Below are 24,130 nucleotides of genomic sequence, written 5' to 3' on the forward strand. Positions count from 1 at the left end.
ACGTATCGCAGGATTTCCGTTAGTGGATGTGATGCTACCCGTCGCAATTGGAGAACATCGGCACCAAAGGTTTGGATGCCTGATGCGTCCATAGGCGGGGCATTCACATGGGAAATGCTCCGTGGATTCCGCTTCCTCATTACAGGAGGGACACGTATCATCTTCGGTAATTCCTATTCTGAACATATGCCCAGCTAGTGAATTATGGCCTGTCAGAATGCCCACAATACACCTGCAAGTCCTCCTGCTTTTCGACAGGATAAACTTTGCGGTACGTATGTTGGGCTCTGGCAGGAAAAGTTTGGTATGTCGAGCAGTATTGAGGCTCTGCCACCTGTCATTATGGGAAACTTGTTCCCAATTTTTGAAAACAGATTTAGCCAATACTACTGATACCCCAATTGCTGGCTCCGGTCCCGGCATAGGGAAGATTGACCCCTCTTTCGCTATAGCGTACGAGATTTCATTTCCCTCTATGCCGCAGTGACCAGGTACCCAGAGTAGTTCCACCGTATTGAATCTAGACATAGAGTTCAAACGGTTTCTGCATTCCTGAACGATTCTCGAGGTGATCAAAGGACTGTTTGTTCCAAAGAAGTTTTTTATCTAGAGTGACCCCCAGATATTTCACTTCTTCGGAGAGTTGAAGGGTAGTACCCCTCATCTCAGAGAGGCAAAATCCATCCAGTTTTCTCCTTTTTGTAAATAAAACCATTGTGGTTTTATTTGGATTAACTGACAAACTATGTCTAAGGCACCAGCTGTCTATCAAATCAACGGCACGCTGTATATTCCTACACACCGTTCCAAGATCCCGATCAACAGCAAGTACAGCCATGTCATCAGCATAAGCTTGAGCATGTATTGGCAAATTTTGCAGTTCGCATAGCAGTGAGTCGATCAGCATACTCCACAGAAGCGGCGAAAGCACACCTTCTTGGGGGCAGCCCTTCGTTGCCTCCGTAGTCAGGTAGCGATCGGCCCCTACCTCAGCGCACAGCAATCTTTGCGTTAGCATAGCATGGATCCACTTAATTAAAGCATCATCAACACCATGCGCTCTGGCGGCATCACAAAGTTTTTGAAAAGGCGCACAGTCAAAAGCCTCTTCAATGTCCACGAACACCCCCATCGTGTACTCACCATTCAAAGTTGCATCCTCTATCTTTGTGACCAAAGAATGAAGAGCAGACTCACAGGACTTTCCACGCTGGTAAGCATGTTGGTTTTCACTAAGTGGGTGTGACCTAAGTGCTTTTCCACGAATGTGACGCTCCACCAGTCTCTCCAAACCTTTCAGCAAGAATGAAGTCAAGCTGATCTGTCTCAAGTTCTTTGGATTAGAATAGTTATCTTTCCCAGGTTTCGGTATGAAAACTACCTTAACCTGTTGCCAAGAAGAAGGTACGTAGCCCAGAGCAAGGCATCCTCGAAAAATATTTCTTAGAGGTCGCTCTAAATGCTCCATACCCTCCTTTAGCATTGCCGGATAGATGCCATCCATGTCAGGTGCTTTGAAATGTTCAAAGGACAGTATGGCAGCCTTCACCTTTTCATGGGTAACAACCGCTTTCGCAGTCTTCCAGTTCCTCTTGCAACACTTGCGTGTTGAAGGGGTTGCAAGAACCGTCAACTCTCCCCCTACCACTTCTCTCACCCGTTCCCCCGGGTGGTGTACTTCCAGGAGGGTCTGTACTGAGTCCAGTCTGGAGCTTGTGAAAGTACCGTCGGGTTTTCTAAGAGAATCCAACTTGGCCGACTCATCCCTTTTGAGGACTCTGCACAGCCTTGAAGTCTCCCTTTCGCCATCCAGTTTCTCACAGTACGCTCTAAAGGAGTCTCGTTTCGAGCACCTCACGAGCCTCTTATATTCACGTTGTGAGTTCCTGAAATTTAACCAATCTTCGTCCTTGTTACTTTTGCAAGCACGATTTAGAAGTCGCCTGATTGATTTCCTAAGTTTTTGCAGTTCTCGGTTCCACCAAGCAACTGTTTTACCGCTTTGCCTCGGGAAATAGGACAAGCCTCTTCATAGCACTCTAAAAGTGTGTAGTTCAGAGTTTTCAATTCATCTTCCAGCACCAAAGAAGTCCTTAGTCGCCTAGGGAACTGTACTTTATTGCCAAGAAGTCCATTGAACTTTGCCCAATCCGTTTTCCTAGGGTTCCGTCTTTGTACTGCAGACTGTTCGCCCGCAATAGTCTGATTGAATTCTAGATATCGGTGATCTGACAGTGAGACCTCGTTTAGCACTCGCCAGTGTGTGTAACAATTTTTGGGTACAGATTGTTAGGTCAATTACTTCGCTTCTTCTCGGTCCCACGAACGTAGGGGCGCACCCTACGTTTGCAGTCATAAGACCAGCTGAAGTGATGAAATCAAATAGCTTCTCTCCTCTTGGATTGCATTTGCTACTGCCCCAACAAATATGTTGAGCATTCGCATCGCAACCTATTAAGAGTTCGAGACCACTTGATTCAGCATACGCCACCAGATCCCTAAGCTCTTGCGTCGGTGAAGGATACAAAGAATCATAGGGTAAATAAGCGGAGGCAACTGTGATGTGTTTCCTCTCGCCATTTATCTGGTATTGTATGATGACCGTATCTAAGTCCTGGGAACAATATAGTCTCAGCATAGTTGCCTCTAACCGTCTTGACATCAGGACGCAAGCTCTCGGTCTGATGGATCTTTCGTCGTAGAAGATCCTAGCCCCCTTTACTGATCCAATGCCACAGATTCTATTAAATCGAACCCACGGTTCTTGCACCAAAAAGATATAGGGGAAATCCTGTAGCTTCGTCATTCTCGCTGCCAACAGGTAGGAGGGAGCTTTGGCATGCTGCAGGTTGATTTGACCAATCTTTATATTTTTCGACATAAACTTAGTTTATTGTCTTATGGAAAACAGTTGAAAGCGTATGCGGCAGTCCGCGTATGACGGGGTTTCCCCCACACCGTACCGCCAGAGACTCGATCCCCTCGTAATTGATTTCTCTGAGAAAAGCCGTACTTGGAAGTACCGCAATTCCCATGTTCTCATCCACGAAAGATCTCATCTCATCCCGCAGAGCATTCGTCTGTTTTCTACTTAGCACCTTACTTGGTTTGCGGTGTCCGGGTTGCATAGATTCGATCACTCGAACTGGCATCAAGTCAGTTTCGTTCACGTCTCTGGCTTCCCTTCCTTCCGCCTGTTCCTTGGAAGGTGTAGGAGAAGTTACTAGCAGGTAGGATTCACTCTGTAGTCCCTTCCCCAGTGCGAGCCCCCCTACGGGGGTTCCGCCCCTGTATGCACTATCCTCCGTGCACGTCTCCATTGTGAGAGAGTGCACTGATGATGCTGCAATTTGCTCTATGTTGTGTGAGTCGAAGACCATCATTGTTCTTCGCTCTCAAAATGGAGATGCTGCCCTACAATTTCCTGATATGACTGAATTTCAATCTATAGAGGAAAAAGTGGAGCACCGTATGGTTATTTCCCCTGAGCACATTCAGACTCTGTTGGTCCAGTTCGAATACCAAGTTGAAGCCCTCCACGGTTGTAGATTGGTCCTTCCTGGCATTCATGAACTTTACCCTCCAGTGCGCAAAGTCCATGCCCGGGTTCTGTTCACCCAGCAAGCGGATGATGTCCTCTGCCTGATCACCTCCCGGCACACCGGTCCTAATCCCCGCGAGACGCGTGGATGTAAGCCCTGGTGCGAAGCACAATAAAGCGTCGGCCACAGCAGATGTGTTGGTCTTACGTTTCTTGCGCGCATTACCGCTGACAGCAGAGTCTGGTGCGTCCAGTGTGGATTTTACCGGGGTTTCCAGTTTATCGCCACCTTCCGCCGCAGATTCCGCTTCCTTGCGGCCAAATTTGTAAAGCGTGTTAATATACTATTATTAACTTTATTTGTACAGATATCGGAACGGGATGCATTTGGAGGCCAAGATTTCGTTTAGATACACCACTGTTATTTTATTTCAGATATTTTGGTGCTTCACTCCTACCATTCACCCGATTTCAAATATGGGACCAGTTTCCGAACTGAACCCCTTTCAATATCCAACATATTCATATTCTGTTCAAAAAATGTTGGACCCCTTTCGCATGTATGCGGATCTACTCGTTAAAATCAACATAAAACGGGGCCACCTGCTATATGTAAATGGATTGACAAACTACAGATTTTCGCCAAATTTCATGATAATCGATCAAGTCGTTTTCGAATAAATCAGGTGTGGCAGACAGACAGACAGACATCAAATCGATTCTTATTAGAAAACCTTAAACACCTTCACTGTTGTATCTCTACTGTTCATTTGAACCGAAACAATTCAATTTCAAAAGTTGAAAGCAACGCAAAAGCTCGGCGACTTCTTCGTTTCTACTAACTGAAAGCCACAAATACTTCGAATGTAGTTTGTTCCAACTGACCTCCACCATAGCGAAGAGGTGCCCGGCCGTATGGATTACCATAAACAATGAAGCAACCTTCTTTCAATACTTACCGGCTTCCTAAAAACTAGGTCTCACTGTTCTATTCATTAACATAATCGTCCTATTATATTATAAATTTTATCAAAACTTTTTATTATTCCCCTTTTTGTCTTCACTCCAATTCTGCGCAGCCGTAGAAAACAATTTTCGTTATCAAAAATTGTTGTTCAATGGTATGGCCATTGCGATTCGCATTCGCCCAACCACACAGGCATAGGAGGATTGTGAGAAACAAAGAGAATGCTCCATTAAATCACATTACATAGTATTGCATAAAGTATTTCCTAAATAATTACATTCTCAAAATTCGTTTTAACAGTTAAACGCTAGAAGCTGGATGAATGACGTTCCCAGCGCTCGTTGTGGTGATTTTCCCGACATTCACCGCGGTTGTGTCGTGAGTTTCACGAAGCTCGCAAGCGCCATACGCGACGCAGCCAATGTCGTCAAAAATTTAAACGATCGAGCTTGTCGTCTATTTGTATTGGTTTTGCCATATGGAGTTAATTTTAAGGATCAATGTTTCACATTTCAGATTCAAAATTTAGCGGAAAATATAAATAATGTACACACTAGGTGTTTTTATCAAAATTCATGTTTGCCTACAGAATCATCTATCTTGTTCCTTCCTCCTTTGAACTCGCTACTTTTTTGTAGGCAGTTCAGCATGTGTAGAATACATTCAGAAAACCTATTCCAAACCGTGCACGAAACAAGATTGCTTCTCATCTACATATAATGGGGTTTATGGCAGACAAAACATTAACAACACTACAGAACTCTCATCAGGTTTGCATTTTCTTTTTGAAAGACGAATTTTATTAGCTGACAGTAATTACTAGACGATGGATGCAGATTGACCTACATGTTTTGGTGTTCTCCTATCCACCAATTTCAATAGCACTATAGCTATAAGAAACGAATATTCATCGGTGCTTGATGCGTCATTGGTGACCACAGACTGGCTATGGTTGGTACGCAAATAAGAGTGATCAATGAACTTATTATCGTGATTCCACTGTATTGGGAATTGCAAGCTTAGTTCGTAATTATCGGGATTCTACTCTCAGCTTGCTCAGCTATGCAACATTTTGAAGTGGTAACAAAGCATTTTTCTTCAAATTTAATCAGTATAGTTCGCGAAAGCAGTCTTTATGCAAAATTTATACTTTTTTTCAGACAAATCTAAGTCAATGTATAAAGCTGGTGCCTAGTGATGATTTAAAGGTGACTGCTAATCACTAGCTGAAGTTTTTGTAGGCATATCTGGCAGAAAGCTCCTTCAGTCACGTTTTCAGTTAGCAAAATTGAATGAAGTCTGAAGTCTTCTACAAAGTCCATCTGGCGCAGGCAACGTTGTATTACTTATAGGGTGCATTGGCAACTTCACATATCGTAGAAGCCAAAAAGCCTAGCCCCGGAAAAATTCACTGCGATTTTTACGAACTTCGTCCAATTTTTTATCAAATAACCTACTTATATTACTGATTTTCCTTTGCAATTCTTCTTTTGACTAATGACCCCGAACCGGAACATGTCAAAATAGCCTGTGTGCTCTCGGGGAGCACAGCCCCAAAAGCTGTAGCAACTTAATGCTGACTTCATCTCGCACAGCAATTGACTTAGTGCACGATCACCTAGCGTTAGCTCCGTCAGCAAGTGGTTAAGTTTAACCGTCTCACTCACTGGCAGGCGCTACTCTTTTAGTCTTTTGTAAGAGCAGTCCACCAGAACGTCTTAGTCAAGCTCCATTGTCTCCTCATCTAGCCGACCAGCACGTGTGTGAAGCGCAGGCGTCCGTTGTGACGCAGGCCAAAACGAATTGGCCCGCTGCTGTATGGCCATGTCAGTTACCGAGGGACCCGCCTCTATTCTGCTGGACATCGAGAGCGGAAGCGAACAACCGACAAGAGATCAAGTAGTGACAAAATGGAATCAATATCTGTCTGTCTACCACACTCGATTTTCGGCAACGGCTAGACCGGGGACCACCTGCTATATGTAAATGGATTGACAAACCACCGATTCTCGCAAATCTCATGATAATAGATCAAGTCGTTTTCGAATAAATTGGGTGTGGCAGACAGAGAGACAGACATCAAATCGATTCTTATTAGAAAACCTTACAAACTTTCACTCTTGTATCTCTAATGTGTATTTGAACGGCAACGATTCAATTTCAAAAGTTGAAAGCGACGCAAAAGCTCGGCGACTTCTTCGTTTCTACTAACTGAAAGCCACAAATACTTCGAATGTAGTTTGTTCCAACTGACTTACACAATGGCGAAGATGTGCCCGGCCGTATGGATTACCATAAACAATGAAGCAACCTTCTTTCAATACTTACCGGCTTCTTAAAAATAAGGTCTCACTGTTCTATTCATTAACATAATCGACTAAGCACGACATTAGTAGTCACCTTTATTTATTTTGGACGGCGGCGATTTCTTCGTTAAGGTCACCACTTGTTAATTTTGATGATTTTTCTATTACACTCAGTTTGCAATATTTTCAGGCTTGTTTCTCACTTCAAATAAGTAATTATTAATCCAACCTAAATGTCTTAAAACATAAATGCTAATCAAAATGATAAATGTTGCTGAAAAGAAAATAAGAAAAATATATTGAACCAACAGAAAAATATTACGTTTGTTAAACGATTTTCATTTCAAACTTATAAATCTTATGAAACCTTCTTATTATTCCCCTTTTTGTCTTGACTCCAATTCTGCGCAGCCATAGAAAACAATATTCGTTATCAAAAATTCATGTTCAATGGTATGGCCATTGCGATTTGCATTCGCCCAACCACACAGGCGTAGGAGGATTGTGAGAAACAAAGAGAATACTCCATTAAATCACATTGCACAGTATTATATAAAGTATTTCCTAAGTAATTACATTCCCGAATGACAATCACCGCGCTCGCTGCCCTGAACTTCGCGGTTCTTGACGAAGCTCGCGAGCGCCATACGCGACGCAGGGAATGTGGGCAAAAATTTAAACGACCGAGGTTGTGGTCTATTTGCATTGGTTTTGCCATATGGAGTTAATTTTAAGGATCAATGTTTTGAAATTTCAGATTCAAAATTTAACAGAAAATATAAAAAATGTACACACTAGGTGTTTTTATCAAAATTCATGTTTGCCTACACAATTATCTATCTTGTTCCTTCCTCCTTTGAACTTGCTACTTTTTTGTAGGCAGTTGGTAGCTCATGTGTAGAGTACATTCAAAAAACCTATTCCAAACCGTGCACGAAACAAGATTGCTTCTCATCTACATCTAATGGGATTTCTGGCAGACAAAACATTACCAACACCACAGAACTCTCATCAGGTTTGCATTTTCTTTTTGGAAGACAAATTTTATTAGCTGACAGTAATTACTAGACGATGGATGTAGATTGACCCACATGTTTTGGTGTTCTCTTATCCACCAATTTCAGTGGCACTATAGCTATTAGAAACGAACATTCATCGGTGCTTGATGCATCATTGGTGACCACATACTGGCTATGGTTGGTACGCAAATAAGAGTGATCAATGAACTTATTATCGTGATTCCACTGTATTGGGAATTGCAAGTTTATTTCGTAATTATCGGGATTCTACTCTCAGCGCTTTCAATTGAAAAAGTTGCAAAAGAATCTGTGCAAGCGGAAATTTCATATGCAACATTTTGTTGTGGTAACAAAGCATTTTTCTTCAAATTTAATCAGTATAGTCTACGATAGCAGTCTTTATGCAAAATTTATACTTTTTTTCAGACAAATCTAAGTCAATATATAAAGCTGGTGCCTAGTGAAGATTTAAAGGTGACTGCTAATCACTAGCTGAGGTTTTTCCAGCCATATCTGCAACAAAGCTCCTTCAATCACGTTTTCAGTTAGCAAAACTGAATTAAGTCACGTTTTCAGTTAGGAAAACTAAATGAAGTCTGAAGTCTTCTACATAGCCCATCTGGTCCAGGCACCGTTGTATTGCTTATAGGGTCCATTGGCAACTTCACATATCGTAGACGCCGAAAAGCCTAGTGCAGAGGAAATTCATTGCGATTTTTAAGGAACTTCGTCCAATTTTTTATCAAATTTTAGGCCAAATAACCTACTTATATTACTGATTTTCCTTTGCAATTCTTCTCTCTCTCTCAGTATTCCATATCGAACATAGTCTTCCATAACCGGTGTTTATTCTGTTATCCTTTCTTCGTTGGAACAACTTCAACGGACGTCCTTCTATTATGGTTGTACCGCCTAGGAAATGGTATAACCTTAAAAGTCGCATTCCGATGTACACAAAATACACCGAAAATTAAAGTGTATATTTGAAGGAACAAATTATGCAAAAAGTACAAAAGGAGATTTGTAGATTTTTTAGACTTCTCCAAAGTTACTACTTCAATAATGGTAATTATATTGGCTTCAGAGAATAACAGGACAATTTCGTGACAGAAATATTTTATTTCAAAAATATTATTTGGAAGTACATATCTTGCTGAGCATATTCCATATTCGAAGACGGGTTTTTATTTAAAATATGAGGCATTTCACTCTAAAGACAAAGTGCAACTGATGAACTGATGAAAGAATAATTCTTTAACTCTCGCCATTGTTAGCGATTTAATAAAAGATGTAGGCAATGATACATTCGGATTTAAGAACTACGAAATCCCAAATAGTAAAAATCTCGTCAAATTACATTGCAATTTTTTATTTTTATCCACTGGACGATGGCGCCGCTGATGATGATAAAGAGGCTAACTGATCCGATTACAGTGCATGCCTCTCATGTACCAGTGCTGCTGAGGTTAAACATCCCCTCACAGTTGTTTTTGGAAGGAGTGGAAGTCATTGTCGTGTTCCTTGCCCAAAACACCCATCTTGGCTGAGTGGTTTCCCGTTCGGAAGAGGTTCCACGGCCAAAGGTCACCCCAACCCCAGCCTTGGAGGAGTTTGAGCAGAACTTAAGAAACTTTTGGGACATGCCTTCCCATAACTTTTTATTGAATTATTTATGAAAAAAGTTTCAAAATGGCGGCTTCAATATTTCCATACAAAAAATGCGAAGTGAAACGGTACCGGTGGTTTTGGAGCCAACAATGATCTGAAAAACCTTTTTATAAAAAAGTTGTTTGTTATCACGGTAGCTATCGTGTGGACCAAACATATTATAATATATGTTATAATATAATAATAAAAGGCGGATTGTGATTCCTGAGATACCCATGAGTGTGCAGAATCTGAAAAAATCACCGGTACGGTATCAAAGCAAATGTTTTTGAAAAGAACCCGTTAAAAAAATAGTATTAAAAAATAATGCAGCTAATCAGCAATGCCACATAAAATATCTTCATTTTCTTCAAACATCTCGTTTTCATGAGTTCTCTCACGTTTCCGCATTGTTCTCCCTTCTTTAGAAGCCTCAGTGCTATCACAATTAGTTTTGTTTACGAGTAGATCATCGCGGCATCCGATGTATTGCACTATTATTGGCTAATTTGCATGTCCATGATCTTCATAATTTGAGTTGTAATTTAAACAATTTTTTTAAAAGAAAATGCTTTAAAAAAATTTAGAAAGATTAAATCATTATGTTTGTTGACACCTCACATCAAACGATAGATCATTTGATTGTGCAAGCTTTCCGGCCAACTTACGAGTAATTGTTATTAACTTAGTCAGTGTATTGATTTCCTGAAAATTATCGCGTTTTTGGTTCAGATGGGCGGATTCGCTTAGATACTACTATTTTCCTCCGAAATCAAAATGAGCCTAATTTTCAAAATACAAGTTCTTATAAAATTGAATATATATTGTATACAAGAACAGATGCTTGTAGTTATATAAAGCTAAAAGAAAGGACAGAGCAGCTGCGCGACTGTACGTGACTATAAGCATACCGAACGCGCGATCATCGCGGCTTCCGATGTATTGCATTATTATTGGCCAATTTCTATGTCCATGATCTCCATAATTTTTAAAATTGTTGAAAATCCCTTTTTCAAACACACAAGCTGAGTTGTAATTTAAACAATTTTTTTACCAGAAAATATTTTTAAAAAATTTAGAAACATTAATTATTATCATCAAATGATCCATCATTGTTTGTGCAAGCTTCCCGGCCAACTTACTAGTAATTGGTATTAACTTCGTCAGTGTATTGATTTCCTGAAAATTATTCCTTTTTTGGTTCAGATGGGCGGATCTGCTTAGATGCTACAAAAGCACACAATGAAACAGGATTTTTCTCTGAAATCAAAGTGAGACTAATTTTCAAAATACAAGTTCATATAAAATTGAATATATATTGTATACAAGAACAGTTGCCTGTAGTTATATAAAGCTAAAAGAAAGGACGGAGCAGCTGCGCGACTGTACGTGACTTTAGGTATAGTGAACGCGCTCAAACAACTGTAGATATAATAATAACGTTCGCAAAAACTACGAGAGGGGAGCTCCATGATGGACGCTGCAACAACCGCCGGGTGCCGACAGGGAAGGAGATTCAGGCTATCTTTGATCTTCCTATAGTTATCCAAAAAGCCCCAACCGCCATCAGTAAGGCACTTGACACCATGAGATCGGTCGCTCAGAATCTAAGAAAATCTGGATTCAACTGTGAGGAAGTAGTCCCGTCCATCCCATTTATAGTCTCCCGGAAGATATATACCCCAACTCGAAGAGAATCCGATTCATCTTTGAATACCCATGAACATGGACCATGTAGTCCAATTTTTCGAAAATGGTTACATCATAATGGCCCCGGGCTGGGGGCGGACAGAAAAGAACGCTTATCGAAGCGAAGATAACTCAGGGGGAAAATTAGCAAGAGAGAGGAGGAGAAGAACGCCGAAGACTTAGGGAAGTAATAAGAAATGTTTCTCTTGCTTCATATGAATCGAAGTTCACAAAGGTCTGCGGTGTCCGACATTACTAAACAGCGAGAACAAGGTAGAAATATCACCAAACTACAAGTTGTGTGTGTTCTGTGCGTCCCATAAATATAGGCGTCCCATAAATAAAAGCGCAAACTGATGATATCTGATATATGCATGGGCCACACATAATAACCCTGCACCCCACGCAGAACTCAAGCGGACAGTGCTACTCACCCGGGTAGTTCGTCCAACCATGCTGGAAATTCCACGCTAGCGGCTCATTTCAATACCATCCTCCCCACAACACAAACCAGATTAACAAGAAAAGACGGGGGATCAAAAAGGAAACTAATGTTGAAATTTCAAGTATTGATTTTGGTTAGTTTTTTGCTACACTCATTTTGCAATATTTTTAAGCTTGTTTCTCACTTCAAATAAATAATTATTCTTCTGGCCAAAATATCTCATTACATAAATGCTAATCAAAACGATAAATGCTGCAGAAAAGTCCTGACTCTATTTCTGCACTGAAATCGAAAAGCAATTTTCGCTATCAAAAATTGTTCTCCAATATCATAGACACCGCAATTCGCATTTCATGCGTTTGACATGCAAGTTGTTCGCTATGCCATAACACACCGTTTTTGGAATGTCTTCGGGAGCTACAGGGACCCGCTGATATGCCTTGACTAAGTCCAAGGTCGAGAAAATACGGCAGTTTGTGATGGAGTGCGCAAAATCGTGGATGAGTGGAATCGGGTATCAGTATGGAAACGTCTGAACATTTAGATGGCTATAGTCGCCGCAAGGTCTCCATTCGTCATTGTGTTTAGGGACCACGTGAAGTAGCAAAGACCAACAACTGTCTGAATGTCTGCAAATACTCTGCTTAAGAAGTTCTTCGAACTCTTTCTGCGCAACTTCGAACTTTTACGGTGGTAATGGACGCACCTTAGAAAAGGGCTAGTAATGTTGATGTGGTGCTGAACATCATGCTTAACGAGCTCAAAAACACTACGCGCGTTAGTGATTTTGAGGTATTTTTGAAGAAGTGTACGAATACGTGCGTCGGCAAAGTCTTCAACAACGATGGAAAGAGTGCTCGCTGAGCAGGATGAGATTTTCCCTGATAGCCTAAGGAAAGTTGTAGGGTCAATGAGGAACCTATTATACATATCCACTAGCAATCTATAGTCACACAGGAAATCCATGCCAAAGATGGGAATGCTGATGTCTGCGGTAAAGAAACGCCAGGAAAATGCTCGTTGAAGTCCTAAGTTCAAGTCTACCTACCTGTAGTCGTACGTACGAATCGACGAAGAATTTGCTACCGTGAGTTTTAACGATTGTCATATGAAATTGTGATGCCGGGATACAGGAAGAACCGGAACTTCACCCCTGTATCGACCAGGTAGTTGCGCCGACTCATGAGGTCATTTGCATGCATTTCGGATAGCAATCGCCACAATTCCCGGCAAGTCTAGTTTTTTGGTTAAGAAATTGGAGAAACTAGTACATTGCTTAGTCTTTGCAGCGAACCTACGATGCCGATCGCACTACTACCTTACCACCCGATAGCCTATTTCGAGAGGCGGATTTGTTGTTAGTCTAATTGTACTTCCCGAACCCAAAGCACCGACAGCCTCTGCCAACTCAGAGACGGTAGCTGTTAATGCTGCCACCATCTGCTGTAGCTGAGCCAACTGGCTTGAGTTGTCGCAAGACACCTCGCCAACCATGGATCGCGGTTAACCTTTCCAGAGATCCCGAATCGGAACATGTCAAAATAGCCTGTGTGCTCTCGGGGAGCACAGCCCCAAAGGTTGTAGCAACTTAATGCTGACTTCATTTCCCACAGCAATTCACTTAGCGCACGGTCACCTAGCGTTGGCTCGTCAGAAAGTGTTTAGATTTAACCGTCTCACTCACTGGCAGGCGCTACTCTTTTAGTCTTTTGTAAGAGCAGTCCGCGAGAACGTCTTAGTCAAGCTCAATTGTCTCCTCATCTAGCCGACCAGCACGTGTGTGAAGCGAAGCCGTCGGTTGTGACGCAGGCCAAAACGAATTGGCCATGGCCATGACAGTTACCAAGGGACCCGCCTCTATTCTGGTGGACATCGTGAGCGGAACCGAATAACGGACAAGAGAGCAAGTAGTGAAAAAATCGAGTCGATATCTGTCTGTCTGTCACACTCGATTTTCGGCAACGGCTAGACCGATTGTCACGAAAATTGGCGAGAGTGTGTGGTCTGTGGGTCCCTTTACAGACAGCAAGTGGTGCCATTTTCTATTAAGTTCCAAGGAGGGTTCCCCATACATGCGAAAAGAGGGTACACATTTTTTTCACAAAATGTGGGGTATTAAATCAAAGGGCCCAATTAGTACTTTCCGAAACTGATCCCATATTTCATCTCAGGTGAAAGGTAAGGTAATGAGGGCTCAAAATATGTCTGTGTGTCACACCCGATTTATTCGGAAATTTGAAAAGCGTGCTTATATACTATGATTAACTTTATTTGTGCGGATATCGGAACGGAATGTATTTTGAGCCTTAGATTTCGTTTAGATACACCACTGTTATTTTATTTCAGATATTTTAGTCCTTCACTCCTACCATTCACCCGATTTCAAATATGGGACCAGTTTCCGAACTGAACCCCTTTCAATATCCAACATTGTCATATTCTGTTCAAAAAATGTTGCACCCCCTTTCGCATGTATGCGGAGCTACTCGTTAAAATCAATATAAAACGGGTCCACCTGCTATATGTAAATGGATTGACAAACCACAGATTCTCGCCAAATTTCATGATAATCGATCACGCCGTTTTCGAATAAATCGGGTGTGGCAGACAAACAGACAGACATGAGATCGAGTCTGATAAACAAAAAACCTTAAAAACTTTCAGTCTTGTATCTCTAATCTGTATTTGAACGGAAACGATTCAATTTCAAAAGTTGAAAGCGACGGAAAAGTTCGGCGACTTCTTCGCTCCTACTAACTGAAAGCCACAAATACTTCGAATGTTGTTCGTTCCAACTGACTTCCACCAAGGCAAAGAAGTGCCCGGCCATATAGATTACCATAAACAATGAAGCAACCTTCTTTCAATACTTACCGGCTTCTTAAAAACTAGGTCTCACTGTTCTATTCATTAACATAATCGACTAAGCACGACATTAGCAGTCATTTTTATTTATTTTGGACGGCGGCGAGTTCCTCGTTAAGGTCACCACTTGTTAATTTTGATGATTTTTCTGTTACACTCAGTTTGCAATATTTTCAAGCTTGTTTCCCACTTCAAATAAATAATTATTAATCCAACCAAATTGTCTTAAGCCATGAGTGCTAATCAAAACGATAAATGTTGCTGAAAAGAAAATAAGAAAAATATATTGAACCAACAGGAAAATATTACGTTTGGAAAACGATTTTCATTTCAAAATTATAAATCTTATCAAAACTTTTTATTATTTCCCTTTTTGTCTTGACTCCAATTCTGCGCAGCCATAGAAAACAATTTTTGTTAAGAAAAATTGTTGTTCAATATTATGGCCATTGCGATTTGCATTCGCCCAATCACACAGGCGTAGGAGGATTGTGAGAAACAAAGAGAATACTCCAATAAATCACATTGCATAGTATTACATAAAGTATTTCCTAAATAATTACATTCTCAAAATTCGTTTTAACAATTAAACGCTAGAAGCAAGAGGAATGACATTCATTGCCGTGAACTTCGAGAAGTTCGCGACATTCACCGCGGTTGTTGTCGTGAGCTTCACGAAGCTCGCGGGCGCCATACGCGGCGCAGCCAATGTCGTCAAAAATTTAAACGATCGAGCTTGCATTGGTTTTGCCATATGAAGTTAATTTAAAGATCAATGTTTCACATTTCAGATTCAAAATTTAACAGAAACTATAAAAGATTTACACACTAGGTGTTTTTATCAAAATTCATGTTTGCCTACAGAATTATCTATCTTGTTCCTTCCTCCTTTGAACTTGCTACCTTTTTGTAGGCAGTTGGTAGCTCATGTGTAGAGTACATTCAAAAAACCTATTCCAAACCGTGCACGAAACAAGATTGCTTCTCACCTACATCTAATGGGATTTATGGCAGACAGAACATTAATTTAATGCGAAAGCACTCTTTATGCAAAATTTATACTCTTTTTCAGACAAATCTAAATCAATATATAAAGCTGGTGCCTAGTGAAGATTTAAAGGTGACTGCTAATCACTAGCTGAAGTTTTCGCAGGGATATCTGCAACAAAGCTCCTTCACTCACGTTTTCAGTTAGCAAAATTAAATGAAGTCTGAAATCTTCTACAAAGTCCATCTGGCCCAGGCAACATTGTATTGCTTATAGGGTCCATTGGCAACTTCACATATCGTAGGAGCCGAAAAGCCTAGTGCAGAGGAAATTCATCGCGATTTTATGAACTTCGTCCAATTTTTTATCAAATTTTAAGCCAAATAACCTATTTGTATTACTGATTTTCCTTTGTAATTCTTCTCTTGACTAATCAGTATTCCATATTGAACATAGTCTTCCATAACCGCTGTTTATTTTGTTATCCTTCCGTCGTTGGAAACAACTCCGACGGACGTCCTTTTATTATGGTTGGTCCGCCTAGCAAATGGTATAACCAGAAAAGTCGCATTCAGATGTACGCAAAATACACCGAAAATTAAAGTGTATATTTGAAGCAACAAATTATGCAAAAAGTACAAAAGGAGATTCGTAGATTTTTTAAAAACTTCTCCAAAGTTAGTACTTCAATAATGGTAATTATATTGGTTTTACAGAACATCAAGACAATTTCGTGACAGAAATATTTCATTTCAAAAATATAATTATCTTGCCGAGTATATTCCATATTCGAGGACGGGTTTTTATTTATAATATGAGGCATTTCACTCTAAAGACAGAGTGCAACTGAAGAACTGATGAGGGAATAACTCTCGCCATTGTTAGCGACTTAATAAAGGATGTAGGCAATGATACATTCGGATTTAAGAACTACGAAATACCAAATAGTAAAAATCTCATCAAATGATATTGCAATTTTTTATTTTTATCCACTGGACGACGCACTGTATGACGGGTCGAAAGTGAAAACAAAGGTATTTGTTGTAAGACGAGTGACTAAAGCTGGTTTCCCTCGTTTACCACGAAAGTCAGCAGCTTTTTCGCTGGTAAGAGGTTAACTGCCAACAGTGCCTAGTTCAGCTTGCGAAGACTGTTCCGCTCGAAACGTCTCACCATAGGGTCTAAGCTCTTACTGTACAAGACTATGATCTTGCCAGTCCTCATATATTCCTCGGAAACTTGGGTTCTTAGCAAGAAAAATTGCGAACTCTTGGCCGCGTTCGAGAGAAGAATCCTCCGGATTTTTGTCCCCCTATATGAGGATGGACGGTTCCGTAGCCTACATAAAAACGAAATCTATGAGTGATACGAAGACCGTCCGGTTGTGGATAAAATCCGGCTCAATTGGTTACGGTGGGCGGGTCACTTAATCCATATGGATGAGGATGATCCCACCCGGAAAGTCTACAAGGGCAATATATATGGTAGAAAAAAAAGACAAGGTAGACCCTGCTTAAGATGGAGCGATGGCGTAGGTCAGGACGCCAGACAGCTTTTAGGGATATCGAATTGGTGGACCTCGGCGCAAAACCGGGATGTCTGGAGTTCCTTATTAAGGCAGGCCTAGACCGGATACCGGTTGTTGCGCCGTTGATGATGATGAAGAGGCTAACTGATCCGATTACAGTGCATGCCTCTCATGTACCAGTACTGCTGAGGTTAAACATCCTCTCACAGTTGTTTTTGGCTGGAGTGGAAGTCGTTGTCGTGTTCCTTGCCCAAAACACCCATCTTGGCTAAGTGGTTTCCCGTTCGCAAGAGGTTCTACGGCCAAAGGTCACCCCAATCCCAGCCTTGGAGGAGTTTGAGCAGAAATTAAGAAACTTTTGGGACATGTCTTCCGATAACTTTTTATTGAATTATTTATGAAAAAAGTTTCAAAATGGCGGCTTCAATAATTCTATACAAAAATGCGAAGTGAAACGATACCGGTGGTTTTGGAGCCAACAATGATCTGAAAAACTTTTTATAAAAAAGGTGTTTGTTATCACTGTAGCTATCGTGTGGACCAAACATATTATAATATATGTTATAATATAATAATAAAAGGCGGATTGTGATTCCTGAGATACCCATGAGTGTGCAAAATCTGAAAAAATCACCGGTACGGTATCAAAGCAAATGTTTTTGAAAAGAACCCGTTAAAAAAATAGTATTAAAAAATAATGCAGCTAATCAGCAATGCCACATAAAATATCTTCATTTTCTTCAAACATCTCGTTTTCATGAGTTCTCTCACTTTTCCGTATTGTTCTCCCTTCTTTAGAAGCCTCAGTACTATCGCAATTAGCTTTGTTTACGCGTAGATCATTGCGGCTTCCGATGTATTGCACTATTTTTGCCCAATTTGTATGTCCATGATCTTCATAATTTTTAAAATTGTTGAAAATCCTACTTCAAAAACACAAGCTGAGTTGTAATTTAAACAATTTTTTTACCAGAAAATATTTTTAGAAAATTTAGAAACATTAAATTATTATCATCAAATGATCCATCATTGCTTGTGCAAGCTTCCCGGCCAACTTACTAGTAATTGGTATTAACTTCGTCAGTGTATTGATTTCCTGAAAATTATCCCTTTTCTGGTTCAGATGGGCGGATTTGCTTAGATACTACAAAAGCACACAACGAAATAGGATTTTTCTCTGAAATCAAAGTGAGACTAATTTTCAAAATGCATGTTCTTATAAAATTGAATATATATTGTATACAAGAACAGTTGCTTGTAGTTATATAAAGCTAAAAGAAAGGACGGAGCAGCTGCGCGACTGTACGTGACTATAGGTATACTGAACGCGCTCAATCAACTATAGCTATAATAAAAACGTTCGCAAAAACTACGAGAGGGGAGCTCCATGATGGACGCTGCAACAACCGCCGGGTACCGACTGGGAAGGAGATTCAGGCTATCTTTGATCTTCCTATAGTTATCCAAAAAGCCCCAACCGCCATCAGTAAGGCACTTGACACCATGAGATCGGTCGCTCAGAATCTAAGAAAATCTGGATTCAACTGTGAGGAAGTAGTCCCGTCCATCCCATTTATAGTCTCCCGGAAGATATATACCCCAACTCGAAGAGAATCCGATTCATCTTTGAATACCCATGAACATGGACCATGTAGTCCAATTTTTCGAAAATCGTTACATCATAATGGCCCCGGGCTGGGAGCCGACAGAAAAGAACGCTTATCGAGGGAAAGATAACTCAGGGGGAAAATTAGCAAGAGAGAGGAGGAGGAATAACGCCGAAGACTTAGGGAAGTACTAAGAGATGTTTCCCTTGCTTCATATGAATGAAAGATCACAAAGTTCTACGGTGTCCGACATTACTGAACAGCGAGAACAAGGTAGAATTATTGCAAAACTACAAGTTGTGTGTGTTCTGTGCGTCCCATAAATATAGGCAAGGAGTGGATTGCCAAAAGCGCAAACTGATGATATCTGATATATGCATGGGCCACACATAATAATCCTGCACCCCACGCAGAACTCAAACGGACAGTGCTACTCACCCGGGTAGTTCGTCCAACCATGCTGGAAATTCCACGCTAGCGGCTCATTTCAATACCATCCTCCCAACAAATTATGCAAAAAGTACAAAAAGAGATTTGTAGATTTTTTAAAAACTTCTCCAAAGTTACTACTTCATTAATGGTAATTATATTGGTTTTACAGAACATCCAGACAATTTCGTGACAGAAATATTTTATTTCAAAATATTTAATTGGAAGTACATATCTTGCCGAGTATATTCCATATTCGAAGACGGGTTTTTATTTATAATATGAGGCATTTCACTCTAAAGACAAAGTGCAACTGATGAACTGATGAAAGAATAATTCCTTAACTCTCGCCATTGTTAGCGACTTAATAAAAGATGTAGGCAATGATACCTTCGGATTTAAGAACTACGAAATACCAAATAGTAAAAATCTTATCAAATTATATTGCAATTTTTTATTTTTATCCACTGGACGACGCACTGTGTGACGGGTCGAAAGTGAAAACAAAGGTATTTGTTGTAAGACGAGTGACTAAAGCTGGTTTCCCTCGTTTACCACGAAAGTCAGCAGCTTTTTCGCTGGTAAGAGGTTAACTGCCAACAGTGCCTAGTTCAGCTTACGAAGACTGTTCCGCTCGAAACGTCTCACCATAGGGTCAAAGCTCTTACTGTACAAGACTATGATCTTGCCAGTCCTCATATATTCCTCGGAAACTTGGGTTTTTAGCAAGAAAAATTGCGAACCCTTGGCCGCGTTCGAGAGAAGAATCCTCCGGATTTTTGTCCCCCTATATGAGGATGGACGATTCCGTAGCCTACATAAAAACGAAATCTATGAGTGATACGAAGACCGTCCGGTTGTGGAGAAAATCCGGCTCAATAGGTTACGGTGGGCGGGTCACTTAATCCATATGGATGAAGCTGATCCCACCCGGAAAGTCTATAAGGCATTATCTATGGTAGAAAAAAAGACAAGGTAGACCCTGCTTAAGATGGAGCGATGGCGTAGGTCAGGACACCAGACAGCTTTTAGGGATATCGAATTGGTGGACCTCGGCGCAAAACCGGGATGTCTGGAGTTCCTTATTAAGGCAGGCCTAGACCGGATACCGGATGTTGCGCCGTTGATGATGATGAAGAGGTTAACTGATCCAATTACAGTGCATGCCTCTCATGTACCAGTACTGCTGAGGTTAAACATCCTCTCACAGTTGTTTTTGGCTGGAGTGGAAGTCGTTGTCGTGTTCCTTGCCCAAAACACCCATCTTGGCTAAGTGGTTTCCCGTTCGCAAGAGGTTCCACGGCCAAAGGTCACCCCAATCCCAGTCTTGGAGGAGTTTGAGCAGAACTTAAGAAACTTTTGGGACATGTCTTCCGATAACTTTTCATTGAATTATTTATGAAAAAAGTTTCAAAATGGCGGCTTCAATAATTCTATACAAAAATGCGAAGTGAAACGATACCGGTGGTTTTGGAGCCAACAATGAACTGAACATTTTTTTTTAAAAAGTTGTTTGTTATCACGGTAGCTATCGTGTGGACCAAACATATTATAATATATTATAATAGGAAAATGGCGGATAGTTAAACACACACGTTCGAAAAATGATCTATTGTTGTGATTTCTGGGTTAGAAAAAATATAAAAAATCTATATTTCTTCAAGATTGTGATTCCTGAGATATCCATGAGTGTGCAGAATCGGAAAAAATCACCGGTACGGTATCAAAGCAAATGTTTTTGAAAAGAACCCGTTTAAAAAAAAAATTTAAAAAATAATACAGCCAATCAGCAACGCCATATAAAATATCTTCATTTTCTTCAAACATCTCGTTTTCATAAGTTCTCTCATTTTTCCGCATTGTTCGCCCTTTTTTGAAAGCCTCAGTGCTATCGCAATTAGCTTTGCTTATGCGTAGATCATCGCGACTTCCGATGTATTGCACTATTATTGGCCAATTTGTATGTCCACGATCTCCATAATTTTTAAAATTGTTGAAAATCCTACTTCAAAAACACAAGCTGAATTGTAATTTAAACAATTTTTTTACCAAAAAAAAACTTTAAAAAAATTTAGGAACATTAAATTATTATGTTTGTTGACACCTCACATCAAATAATCCATCATTTGATTGTGCAAGCGTTCCGGCCAACTTACTAATAATTGGTATTAACTTCGTCAGTGTATTGATTTCCTGAAAATTATCCCTTTTTCGGTTCAGATGGGTGGATTTGCTTAGATACTACAAAAGCACACAACGAAATAAGATTTTTCACTGAAATCAAAGTGAGACTAATTTTCAAAATACAAGTTCTTATAAAATTGAATATATATTGTATTCAAGAACAGATGCTTCTAGTTATATAAAGCTAAAAGGAAGGACGGAGCAGCTACGCGACTGTACGTGACTATAAGCATACCGAACGCGCTCAATCAACTATAGCTATAATAAAAACGTTCGCAAAAACTACGAAAAGGGAGCTCCATGATCGACGCTACAATAACCGCCGAGTGCTGACAGGGAAGGAGATTCAGGCTATCTTTGATCTTCCCATAGTTATCCAAAAAGCCTCAACCGCCATCAGTAAGACACTTGACACCATGAGATCGGTCGCTCAGAATCTAAGAAAAGCTGGATTCAACTGTAAGGAAGTAGTCCCGTCCATACCATTTATAGTCTCCCGGAAGATATATACCCCAACTCGAAGAGAATCCGATTCATCTTTGAATACCCATGAACATGGACCATGTAGTCCAATTTTTCGAAAATCGTTACATCATAATGGCCCCGGGCTGGAAGCGGACAGAAAAGAACGCTTATCGAGGGAAAGATAACTCAGGGGGGAAATTAGCAAGAGAGAGGAGGAGAAGAACGCCGAAGACTTACTGAAGTAATGTTTCCCTTGCTTCATATGAATGGAAGATCACAAAGTTCTACGGTGTCCGACATTACTGAACAGCGAGGACAAGGTAGAAATATTGCGAAATTACAAGTTGTGTGTGTTCTGTGCGTCCCATAAATATAGGCAAGAAGTGAAGTGCCAAAAGCGCAAACTGATGATATTTGATATATGCATGGGCCACACATAATAACCCTGCACCCCACGCAGAACTCAAACTGACAGTGCTACACAGCCGGGTAGTTTGTTTTCCAATGTCATAGACACCGCAGTTCGCATTTCATGCGTTTGACGTGCAAGTTTTTTGCTATGCCATAACACACCGTTTTCGGAATGTCTTCGGGAGCTACAGGGACCTGCTGATATGCCTTGACTAAGTCCAAGGTCGAGAATGTGGATGAGTGGAATGGGGTATCAGTGTGGAAACGTCTGAACATTTAGATGTCTATAGTCGCCTCAAGGTCTCCATTCGTCATTGTGTTTAGGGACCATGTGAAGTAGCATAGACCAACAACTGTCTGAATGCCTGCAAATACTCTGCTTAAGAAGTTCTTCGAAGCCTTTCTGTGCAACTTCGAACTTCTGCGGTGGTAATGGACGCACCTTAGAAAAGGGCTAGTAATGTTAATGTGGTGCTGAACATCATGCTTAACAAGCTCCAAAAAACTACGCTCGTTAGTGATCTTCCGGTATTTTTGAAGAATTGTGCGAATACGTGCGTCGGCAAAGTCTTCAACAACGATGGAAAGAGTGCTCGCTGAGCAACATGAGATTTTCCCTGATAACCTAAGGAAAGTTGTGGGGTCAATGAGGAACCTATTATATAAGTTATCGCATACGATATCATTTCGTACACGCACACGATATCATTTCATACACGAGCGATCGAAGTTATTAAACTCAGGTCAAACATCAGCCGGAATAAGCTACACGCGAAACCGCACCTGTGTCAGCAGGTATCTGGGTCATCGCCATCAATTAACATTAAAATGCACGATTGCATACTATCGAATAGGTGAAATACTAAATGCATATTAGGCAATTTAAAATTATTTAAACAGTTATTACAGGAATGTAAGTTCAGTTTTGTATCAATTACGAAGGCAGATTGTAATAAAAATTGTATTTTTTTAATCGTTCGACTTTTCGATTTATTAACTGGCACCCGAGCAGAGACCGCGTTGCGACATATCCGAAATTGATAGTTGTTTAGTATAATCAAGTCGGTCCATTTTCCAATCGTTAAAAACTATCGCGATTTACCCAAATCGAGTATTCGGAGTGTATTTTAAGGGAAAAGAGGCCCCGCAGTAGCTAAGAGAGCAAACCGGAGTCAATTGGAATATTGGCAGCCACCCTTAACGCAAGATCGCGGTCCAAACCAAGGAAATAAAAAGTGATAATTAATCGGTGTGAAGTGCAAATTGAGTTCATCTTGGCAGAATAGAAAAACAATACAGACCATCATAATATCAATGTAAGTCGATTATTGGAATGATTCTTAGAAATTTTTTATGTAAGTCCAGGATTACTAAAGTAGAGTGAATATTTGAATTTTATCAGAGGTAAAGTTTTAAAACAAGATTGAATAATTCCAAATGATCTGTTAGAGGAAATCAAATTTTAAAGTGAAACAGGTAGTTCATACTAAAGAAAGAAAATAATAAGAAATTGAAAGTTATTAACTTGTATCAAAGCTTAAAGCAAGAAAGTTGAATTTATCAGATCAATTTTTACCAAAGTGAAAGTTATCAGCTTCCTATTTTAAAGTCGGTGTTAACTTTGTGATCGGGAATATCAGCTATTCTTGTTTTTCCGAAAAATGTTAAACTGATCTCACCAAGAAATTTTAGAAATCGCCGGAATCGCGAGAATATGGCAAATCGAAACAATTTAATTCATCCTCCGCGATTACAAGGGAATGAGAATGCGGAAATGGTTCCTCCTCACCCACCACCGAATCCACCTAACCCAAGTCCCCCCCAACCCAATGTAAATATACCCGCTGACAACTTAGCTCTCCTTGTATCTAGGCTAGTTATTAAGACATTACGAACAGAGGGAAGAAATATAATAAATGAAATAATTAATCCTGGTGGGGATATAAATAATGATGTGGACATACCAGTGAACGTAAATAATGAAGGCAATTTATCCGATATGGATAAGGTCCTAGATATAGTTAAAAGCCTGAAGGATT

At 40.3% G+C, this 24,130-nt stretch overlaps 2 long non-coding RNA genes across 2 annotated transcripts; one reads left to right on the top strand and one right to left on the bottom strand.

The window, feature by feature from the left end:
* Nucleotides 1-4,945: 4,945 nt before the first annotated feature.
* On the top strand, nucleotides 4,946-7,132 carry LOC119656240. Its single transcript, XR_005250022.1, has 2 exons — nucleotides 4,946-6,790; nucleotides 6,855-7,132. It is a non-coding gene; the product is annotated as an uncharacterized LOC119656240 (long non-coding RNA).
* On the bottom strand, nucleotides 6,887-7,467 carry LOC119656239. Its single transcript, XR_005250021.1, has 2 exons — nucleotides 7,182-7,467; nucleotides 6,887-7,088 (listed from the first exon to the last, which is right to left on the bottom strand). It is a non-coding gene; the product is annotated as an uncharacterized LOC119656239 (long non-coding RNA).
* Between the last annotated feature and the right edge of the window lie 16,663 nt (nucleotides 7,468-24,130).

Source organism: Hermetia illucens, chromosome 4, assembly GCF_905115235.1.
Source record: "Hermetia illucens chromosome 4, iHerIll2.2.curated.20191125, whole genome shotgun sequence".
In the NCBI taxonomy this organism is placed as follows: domain Eukaryota; kingdom Metazoa; phylum Arthropoda; class Insecta; order Diptera; family Stratiomyidae; genus Hermetia; species Hermetia illucens.